Here is an 11,161-nt window from a genome sequence, read left to right on the forward strand (position 1 = left end):
ATAACATTACACAGGGTAAACGATGAGACCGCACCACAGTGAGGACTGTCATAACATTACACAGGGTAAATGATGAGACCGCACCACAGTGGAGGACTGTCATAACATTACACAGGGTAAATGACAAGACCGCACCACAGTGAGGACTGTCATAACATTACACAGGGTAAATGATGACGAGACCACACCACAGTGGAGGACTGTCATAACATTACACAGGGTAAATGACGAGATCGCACCACAGTGGAGGACTGTCATAACATTACACAGGGTAAACGACGAGACCGCACCATAGTGAGGACTGTCATAACATTACACAGGGTAAATGGCGAGACGCACCACACTGAGGACTGTCATAACATTACACAGGGTAAATGACGAGATCGCACAACAGTGAGGACTGTCATAACATTACACAGGGTAAATGATGAGACCACACCACAGTGGAGGACTGTCATAACATTACAAAGGGTAAATGGCGAGACGCACCACAGTGGAGGACTGTCATTTAATTACACAGGGTAAACGATGAGACGGCACCACAGTGAGGACTGTCATAACATTACTCAGGGTAAATGACGAGACCGCACCACAGTGAGGACTGTCATAACATTACACAGGGTAAATGATGAGACCACACCACAGTGTAGGACTGTCATAACATTACACAGGGTAAATGAGACTGCACCACAGTGGAGGACTGTCATAACATTACAGGGTAAATGATGAGATCGCACCACAGTGGAGGACTGTCATAACATTACACAGGGTAAATGATGAGACCGCACCACAGTGGAGGACTGTCATAACATTACACAGGGTAAATGACGAGACCGCACCACAGTGAGGACTGTCATAACATTACACATGGTAAATGACAAGACCGCACCACAGTGGAGGACTGTCATAACATTACACAGGGTAAATGATGAGATCGCACCACAGTGAGGACTGTCATAACATTACACAGGGTAAATGACGAGACCGCACCACAGTGGAGGACTGTCATAACATTACTCAGGGTAAATGATGAGACCGCACCACAGTGAGGACTGCCATAACATTACACAGGGTAAATGAAGAGAATGCACCACAAGTGAGGACTGTCATAACATTACACAGGGTAAACGATGAGATTGCACCACAGTGACAGTGAGGACTGTCATAACATTACACAGGGTAAATGAGACCGCACCACAGTGAGGTCTGTCATAGCATTACTCAAGGTAAATGACGAGACCGCACCACAGTGAGGACTGTCATAACATTACACAGGGTAAATGACGAGACCGCACCACAGTGAGGACTGTCATAACATTACACAGGGTAAACGATGAGATCGCACCACAGTGAGGACTGTCATAAGATTAAATAGGGTAAATGATGAGATTGCACCACAGTGGAGCACTGTCATAACATTACACATGGTAAATGACGAGACCGCACCACAGTGGAGGACTGTCGTAACATTACTCAGGGTAAATGATGAGAACGCACCACAGTGAGGACTGTCATAACATTACACAGGGTAAATGAGATTGCACCACAGTGGAGGACTGTCATAACGTTACACAGGGTAAATGACGAGACGGCACCACAGTGAGGACTGTCATAACATTACTCAGGGTAAATGACGAGACAGCACCACAGTGGAGGACTGTCATAACGTTTCACAGGGTAAATGACAGAGACACCACAGTGGAGGACTGTCATAACATTACACAGGGAATGATGAGATCGCACCACAGTGAGGACTGTCATAACATTACACAGGGTAAATGATGAGATCGCACCACAGTGAGGACTGTCATAACATTACACAGGGTAAATGACGAGACCGCACCACAGTGCACCACAGTGAGGACTGTCATAACATTACACAGGGTAAATGATGAGACCGCACCACAGTGAGGACTGTCATGGGATGACCACCACAGTGGAGGACTGTCATAACATTACTCAGGGTAAATGATGAGACCGCACCACAGTGGAGGACTATCATAACATTACACAGGGTAAACGACGAGACCACACCACAGTGAGGACTGTCATAACATTACTCAGGGTAAATGACGAGACTGCACCACAGTGAGGACTGTCATAACATTACACAGGATAAACGATGAGACCGCACCACAGTGAGGACTGTAATAACATTACACAGGGTAAATGATGAGATTGCACCACAGTGAGGACTGTCATAACATTACCCAGGGTAAATGATGAGACCGCACCACAGTGAGGACTGTGACTGTCATAACATTACACAGGGTAAATGATGAGTCCGCACCACAGTGAGGACTGTCATAACATTACACAGGGTAAATGATGAGATTGCACCACAGTGAGGACTGTCATAACATTACATAGGGTAAACGATGAGATCGCACCACAGTGAGGACTGTCATAACATTACACAGGGTAAATGATGAGACTGCACCACAGTGAGGACTGTCATAACATTACACAGTGTAAATGATGAGACTGCACCACAGTGGAGGACTGTCATAACATTACACAGGGTAAATGATGAGATCACACCACAGTGAGGACTGTCATAACATTACACAGGGTAAATGACGAGATCGCACCACAGTTGAGCACTGTCATAACATTACACAGGGTAAATGACGAGATCACACCACAGTGAGGACTGTCATAACTTTACACAGGGTAAATGACAAGATCGTACCACAGTGGAGCACTGTCATAACATTACACAGGGTAAATGACGAGACCTCACCTCAGTGAGGACTGTCATAACGTAAACCACAAGATTCAGACTAGCCGAAAAATGATGAGAAATGCCAAAGCAAGAACAGTTGGCTGAGCCGTTGCAATAGGATACCACAAAGCGAATACAAATTTAGCGCTTTCTTTCACTTTTAATGTAAAATGTAAACTTCATCAGAAAAACGGGAACTCTCCCCTGTTCCCGTTTTATACACAAACAACAGGAAATGATGTAATATAATTAATTAAATCAAAAATCCATCACATTAGTATTCCACATTCAAAACTTATGTATAGTTTTCTAAAACCTTATTCTATAAACAATTCATTAAACGTCAACATCTACACTTTAACTTGTTACAAAATGTATCTACCTATATGTAATATACTAATGTCTACTCTAAAAATATTTTTAAATATATATATGTATACTTAGATATATCCCAATCATCATAAAAAATCATTATTATATATCCTAAAATAAACATTTTTGAATTGTGAACATCTAAATATAAATATAAAAAATCATATAAATATATTAACAAAAAAATATATGTTTTTATATATATACACTTATAAATATCTCTATATACATGTATGTATTTGTATACAATTATAAATATGTCTATAATTGACAATTTGCAATTATTAAATATGACCTTTTTATATCTTATTGTTGTAAACCAAGTGAGCATCAAAAAACCTCGTCTGTTCCATAAACACTATAAATCTATGGTGACTAACCCCCAAACTCACTCCAAATGAAACAAAGCAGTATTAGTTCAGTGTGTCTAATTTATCTATATACTAAAAAACATTTAATGTTTATAGTTTCATTCAAACCCGGGGGTGAATCAGCCCCTAGCAATAACTGCCACAAAGCCTCTTTTTGCTCTAACTTATTATTCACATCCCCCATCAACATACATTTATCTACTTGGTCTAATACAAAAAATTAAAATTTTTTGAAGTCATCACATATTTGAGCATGTCTAGCCAGAGAGTTATTGATATCCTTGTTCTTAATTGCCAGAATATGTTCATAAATTCGGCGTTTCAAAACTCTTATTGTTTTACCAATATAATAACCTCCACATGTGACACAAAGAGCTAAATATACCACATGATCACTATTGCAGTTATAATATTTATATGCCCAAAAGGTTCTATTTAGATGTTTTAATGTCACAAATGAAGTGTTACTAATGTAGCGACACTGCCTACAGTCCTTACATGAAAAAGTTCCTTTCTTGTTACTTACTTCTCTGGTAATTGTCTCTCTGCTCTGGTTGTTATATTCTAACATTTTCTTGACATTTGTCACGTTCTTATAAGTGAATCTAGGTGTGAAACCTAAACATGACATGAGGTCCCTATTCCCTAATATAATCCTCCAATTTTTCTCTATGATGTCTCTGATGTAAGTGAGTTCATTAGACATAGGTAAAGGAAAAGCAGTGTAAAACTCCATTGTTTCTACTCTCTCTGTATGATGTGAAGTGTCTCTTATCGTAAATTCATTAGTTTTGATCGACAAAATGGGTTTTGCTACTCCTTGTCTCAACTTGGTTACTTCCCTTTCTAAATTTTTCAACCATTTAAGTTGGTAACCTCTTTCTATAAACAGTTTCCTTAACAACAATAGTTCCTTAAAATATACGTTGTCATCCGATGTCAGCCTACTCAGCCTTATCATTTGCCCTTTTATTACATTTTTCTTCATGTGTTCTGGATGAAGACTTTCTTTATGAAGATACTGGTTCGTAAAACACGGTTTCCTGTATATCTTACTATGTAAAGAATGACTGGAACAATCCAAATATAGTGTGAGGTCCAGAAAATCTATTTCCTTCCCAAAACCACTAAGTTTGAATGTTAAAAAACTTGTTGTTTTGTTTAAATCCTCCACCATTTTTTCAAACTCAATTTTGTCCCCTCTCCATAGAAAGAACAAATCATCAATGTATCTTACATAAAGTAGAACTTTGTCAAAATTTCGATGAACTTTAAGATGTTCCTGTTCCCAATTTGACATGACAATGTTGGCAAATGCTGGGGCAACTCTGGCTCCCATCGCCACTCCAGATGTTTGTTTATAAAACACTTTATTAAATACAAAAAAATTGTTATCAAGAACTATTTCCATTAGTGAACATATTGTGTTTACTTTGGAACTACTCATGTGCGATTTGGATGCCAAGTAAACTCTCATACCCTCTACACCCTCTTCTTGATTAATAGAAGTGTAGAGACTTTTGACATCTAACGTCGCAAAATAAACTTGATTGTAAACAAAATCACTTTTGGCTAATATTTCTAATAAATGCCATGAATCCCTTAAAAAATGTTCTGCCTTTTGTGCTATTGGATTCAAAATATTATCAAGCCAAATGGAAATATTTTCTGTGTTAGAGTTTTTAGCTGACACTATAGGTCTGAATGTCAGATCATCTGTGCCATACTGTATTTTTGGTATACCAAAAAAACTACCCAGCTTCGGCTGCTCTGTTAATATGAAATCGTAGTCATCTCTGTCTAGTTCTTCCTGACAAAACATGTCAAATAAGGAAGTATTCACCCTCCTATAACAGTTTAGAATGAATTCAAGACTAACCTTACAATAATTGTTTCTATCTTCCAACAATATATTTATAGCCTTATTGTAATCGGATGTATTCATGACTACTATCTTTCCCCCTTTGTCAGCTTTCATGACTCTGATGTCTTGAGTCTTAGAAAGTTGTTTTAAAGCATCTCGTTCCAAAGATACCAAATTGTCTTGTGTTTCTACATTTATCAATTGTCTAAATTCTGTTTCACATATCTTTTGGAAAATTTGAAGTGTGTTGACTAATGGGGGGTTATAAGTACTGGGTCTTTTTAATGTTTTATTCTTGGTAGAACTAGGCATGTTGACATCTTTCATTATGTATTTTAAATTAAGTTTACGCAAAAAAATCCTGAACTCTACCAACAATTTCCTTGTTTCTACCTTATTAGAGGGAATAAAATTAAAACCCTTTTTCAGAATGTTGTTACATGATTCAGAAAGATAGTTGTCACCTAAATTAACAATAGTCATTGAATAGTCATTGTTTTCAAAGTATGTTGTTACCACTTCCTTTTGTTCTTCCCTTTCGGTTTGCCTTTGTACTGAGTGGAATTGAACCACTTGGTAGTCCTTTTGGATTGTACCTGATTCACCCGAAAAGGGGTATTTTGTTTGTTGTTAGAAACTACTACTTCTGCAAAACTAGTAGTAGCAATACCTTCCATGTTATTTATGTCATTATTGTTGACTACTATGTTATTATCAGCAGTCTCCACTTCATTAAGACCTAAATTGTTGTTTGCGATAGAATTCACAGATAGAAAATTGCCGTTACATACATACATTGTCATAACATTACACTGGGTAAACGACGAGACCGCACCACAGTGAGGACTGTCATAACATTACACAGGGTAAATGATGAGATCGCACCACAGTGAGGACTGTCATAACATTACACAGGGTAAACGATGAGACCGCACCACAGTGAGGACTGTCATAACATTACACAGCGTAAATGATGAGACCGCACCGCAGTGAGAACTGTCATAACATTACACAGGGTAAACGACGAGACCGCACCACAGTGAGGACTGTCATAACATTACACAGGGTAAATGATGAGACCACACCATAGTGGAAGACTGTCATAACATTACACAGGGTAAATGACGAGATCGCACCACAGTAAGGACTGTAATAACATTACACAGGGTAAATGACGAGACCACACCACAGTGGAGGACTGTCATAACATTACACAGGGTAAATGACGAGATCGCACCACATTGAGGACTGTCATAACATTACACAGGGTAAACGACGAGACCTCACCACAATGAGGACTGTCATAATATTACACAGGGTAAATGACAAGATTGCACCGCAGTGGAGCACTGTCATAACATTACGCAGGGTAAATGATGAGACCGCACCACAGTGGAGGACTGCAATAACATTACTCAGGGTAAATGACGAGACCGCACCACAGTGGAGGACTGTCATAACATTACACAGGGTAAATGACGAGACCGCTCCACAGTGAGGACTCTCATAACATTACACAGGGTAAATGATGAGATCGCACCACGTGGAGCACTGTCATAACATTACACAGGGTAAATGACGAGATCGCACCACAGTGGAGCACTGTCATAACATTACACAGGGTAAATGATGAGATCGCACCACAGTGGAGCACTGTCATAACATTACACAGGGTAAATGACAAGATCACACCACAGTGAGGACTGTCATAACATTACACAGGGTAAATGACGGCACCGCACCACAGTGGAGTACTGTCATAACATTACACAGGGTAAATGACAAGACCGCACCACAGTGAGGACTGTCATAACATTACACAGGTTAAACAATGAGATCGCACCACAATGAGGACTGTCATAATGTTACACAGGGTAAAAGACGAGACCGCACCATAGTGGAGGACTGTCATAACATTACACAGGGTAAATGACGAGTCCGCACCACAATGAGGACTGTCATAACATTACACAGGGTAAACGATGAGACCGCACCACAGTGAGGACTGTAATAACATTACACAGGGTAAATGATGAGATTGCACCACAGTGAGGACTGTCATAACATTACACAGGGTAAATGATGACATCGCACCACAGTGGAGAACTGTCATAACATTACATAGGGTAAACGATGGGATCGCACCAGTTACGACTGTCATAACATTACACAGGGTAAATGATGAGATCACACCACAGTGAGGACTGCCATAACATTACACAGGGTAAATGACGAGATCGCACCACAGTGAGGACTGTCATAACATTACACAGGGTAAATGACAAGATCACACCACAGTTGAGCACTGTCATAACATTACACAGGGTAAATGACGAGATCACACCACAGTGAGGACTGTCATAACTTTACACAGGGTAAATGACAAGATCGCACCACAGTGGAGCACTGTCATCACATTACACGGGGTAAATGACAAGACCTCACCTCAGTGAGGACTGTCATAACATTACACAGGGTAAACGATGAGACCGCACCACAGTGAGGACTGTCATAACATTACACAGGGTAAACGATGAGATCGCACCACAGTGAGGACTGTCATAACATTACAACAGGGTAAACGATGGGACCGCACCACAGTGAGGACTGTCATAACATTACACAGCGTAAATGATGAGACCGCACCGCAGTGAGAACTGTCATAACATTACACAGGGTAAATGACGAGACCGCACCACAGTGAGGACTGTCATAACATTACACAAGGTAAATGATGAGACCACACCATAGTGGAAGACTGTCATAACATTACAATGGGTAAATGACGAGATCGCACCACAGTGAGGACTGTCATAACATTACACAGGGTAAACGACGAGACCGCACTACAGTGAGGACTGTCATAACATTACACAGGGTAAATGACGGGATCGCACCACAGTGAGGACTGTCATAACATTACACAGGGTAAACGACGAGACCTCACCACAGTGAGGACTGTCATAACATTACACAGGGTAAACGACGAGATCACACCACAGTGAGGACTGTCATAACGTTACACAGGGTAAACGATGAGACAGCACCACAGTGAGGACTGTTATAACATTACTCAGGGTAAATGACGAGACTGCACCACAGTGGAGCACTGTAAGAACGGCTAGACAAGGTGAATGTTTTGACGTCAGACGTTGGTTTCCTCACAGCTGGCCAACTATAACTTTTCTAAACTCATTGTTTCGACATCCTTTTGCTTAGATGAACTTTGGCTTAAAAGCTGAGTATGTAATACACAACATTTTAATCATTCGTTCATTTAGTAGGGAACCTATATATGTGTGTATATATATATATATATATATATATATATATATATATATATATATATATATATATATATATATATATATGTATATATATATATATATATATATATATATATATATATATATATATGGTTCTACCTGACATAGTCGAAACCACACAACACCGACAACCACATCACCGACACCACATATTCGACAGTCCATAAACACGAAACCACACATAACCGACAACGAAATAACCGACGGTACACAAACACGAAACCCCATACACTGCACACACCACAATAACAATTGAAAACAAAACACATCCCCATTCCACAAACCACACACACAACACAAGCACACCAAAATCCTTACAAGCCCACACTAAACCTTACCCTAACCCTAAGGTCCGTCACTATCGCACACTTACCTACCGCTCCCTAACCCTAACTCACTTAACCCGCCTATCGCCCCTAACCTAACTCACTTAACCGACCCCTATCGCTCCCTAAACCTAACTCACTTAACCCAGTCCTATGGCAACCTAACCCTAACTCACTTAACCCACCCCTATCGCTCCCTAACCCTAACTCACTTAACCCACCCTATCCCCACAGACCGTCAATCTCCACACTTACCTGCCTCGCACCCTAACGTCCGTCACTACCGCATACTCACACAGCCTTTCCCCATGTCGGCATCCTCGGCGTTGGTGTTGTCATCCGTCGTGTCGGTCTTCTGCATTGTCGATGTTCTGCCACTCGCGATTCGCGTCGGTCTTCTTCACTTTCGATCTTCTGGAGCTCCGGATTCCGATGTCGGTCTTCTGCGCTGTCGACGAAGTCAGGTAGAACCATATATATATATATATAGATAGATAGATATATTTCATTTAAGAACATTTGCTTTAGATCTAGGGATTCATTTAGCCATTTTTTTTTAAACAGAATTTATAGTCCATTGTAAACCATGACATGGCTGGCCACATGGCCACCTGGTGTGTAAACAGTGGTTCTTAAAGGGGCTCTCAGTTGCTATTATACCTTGACCCTTCTACACAATGGGAAAATGGGGGCTATAGATGGGTGGGTTTACAATGCACTGTAATTTTTGTGGGGATATTTTGGGGTAAGAGCAGTGAAGCACTTTAACAATGACCACAAATGCAATCTCAGCATTCATTAGTGAATGCTTGTTCTGCAAATCTACAATTGGCATCTGCTGATCACACCCTTTAACACCTCACCTGGGGGTGCTGCTCCCTTCATTGCATCCTAGGCAAGCATTTTTTGTGATGCTGAGGCTAACATTTTATGGTTAAGATCAAAGCAAATAGGATAGTTATGCTTTCTCATATTATAATAATTTCCTTTTATAGTCCAGCCTAGTGAGCATTGCCTGCCAATTACTGAGTAAGCATTATGAGGTGTATGTCTTTAGTATAAAAACTTTTATATGTGAAGGTTTTTATTTGGCATCTCAGTCATAACAATTTCCAGTGAAAGGGTTATTTCGGTAAAAAAGTTAGGATGAGTGGCACTGCCCTTGTTGGCAGTTAAAATGTTTAATAAATGCATTTATCAAATGTAAAACGGTTCCAAAAATTTGGAATTGTTTTTGATCTCATCAAAATGCATCACTGGAAATTGTGTTTAGGTGTGATGTTCTTACTGATCTCATCATGAAATATTATTTCAGATGTATGTTTTTGGGGGAAAAATGGTTGGCCAAATGTTTTTCTATTATAAGCACCTCCTCAAGAAATCTGCATCAAAGTATGCTACTTTTTGAGGTGCTGATAATTATAAAACCAAGAGGAACTCTTCTCAGTAACTTCATATAATGGCAGTACAATTGAACTAATCACCCACCCCAAACTTTTAGTTATAATCACTGATGAGCACCTGAAATTTAATCAGCATATTATCTGTGCTGTAAATAAAAACAATCAAAAATTGGAAAGACTGTACAGGATTCAACTCTACATTACAGACTCTACTAGAAAAAAAAACTCACACATTTCAACAGCATATTTACCTTCAAATATTTGTTATGCCTCTACACTTTTTACCAACCTTCTTTCTGGTCAATTGCTAAAACTTGTACAATGTTACAATACAGTAGACAAATTTGCTGTAAATCTGTCATACAGAGCTTATCATTGAATTCAGCTTAAATAGATTAGAATTGCCCCATGCTCTAAATATACTCAATACTTACATTATGAAAACATCAAAGAAATGTCCAGGTCTGCAATATGTTGTTCAGCTTTACTCCCCTAAGGTAACTCTGTAGAGCATTGCTAATATCAATCTGTACTCCAACTGCATCTCTAACAAATTGAATGATATTCCTTTACCACTAACCATAACAGAAGTTTTTCCGTTCTTGCTCACAAAAATGTGGCACACTTCTTTTTTTTTTCCATAATAAATCTTTATTGTTATATTATTTTCAAACACAAGTAAGATCAAAAATAACATATATTCACAAATCAAACATTAACTAATATCACTAATAACCACACTCTATATACAATATTTACAAGAATGCTTCCATG

This window comes from Protopterus annectens, chromosome 2.part1, assembly GCF_019279795.1.
Source record: "Protopterus annectens isolate FY-2018-M chromosome 2.part1, PAN1.0, whole genome shotgun sequence".
Taxonomy (NCBI): Eukaryota; Metazoa; Chordata; order Ceratodontiformes; family Protopteridae; genus Protopterus; species Protopterus annectens.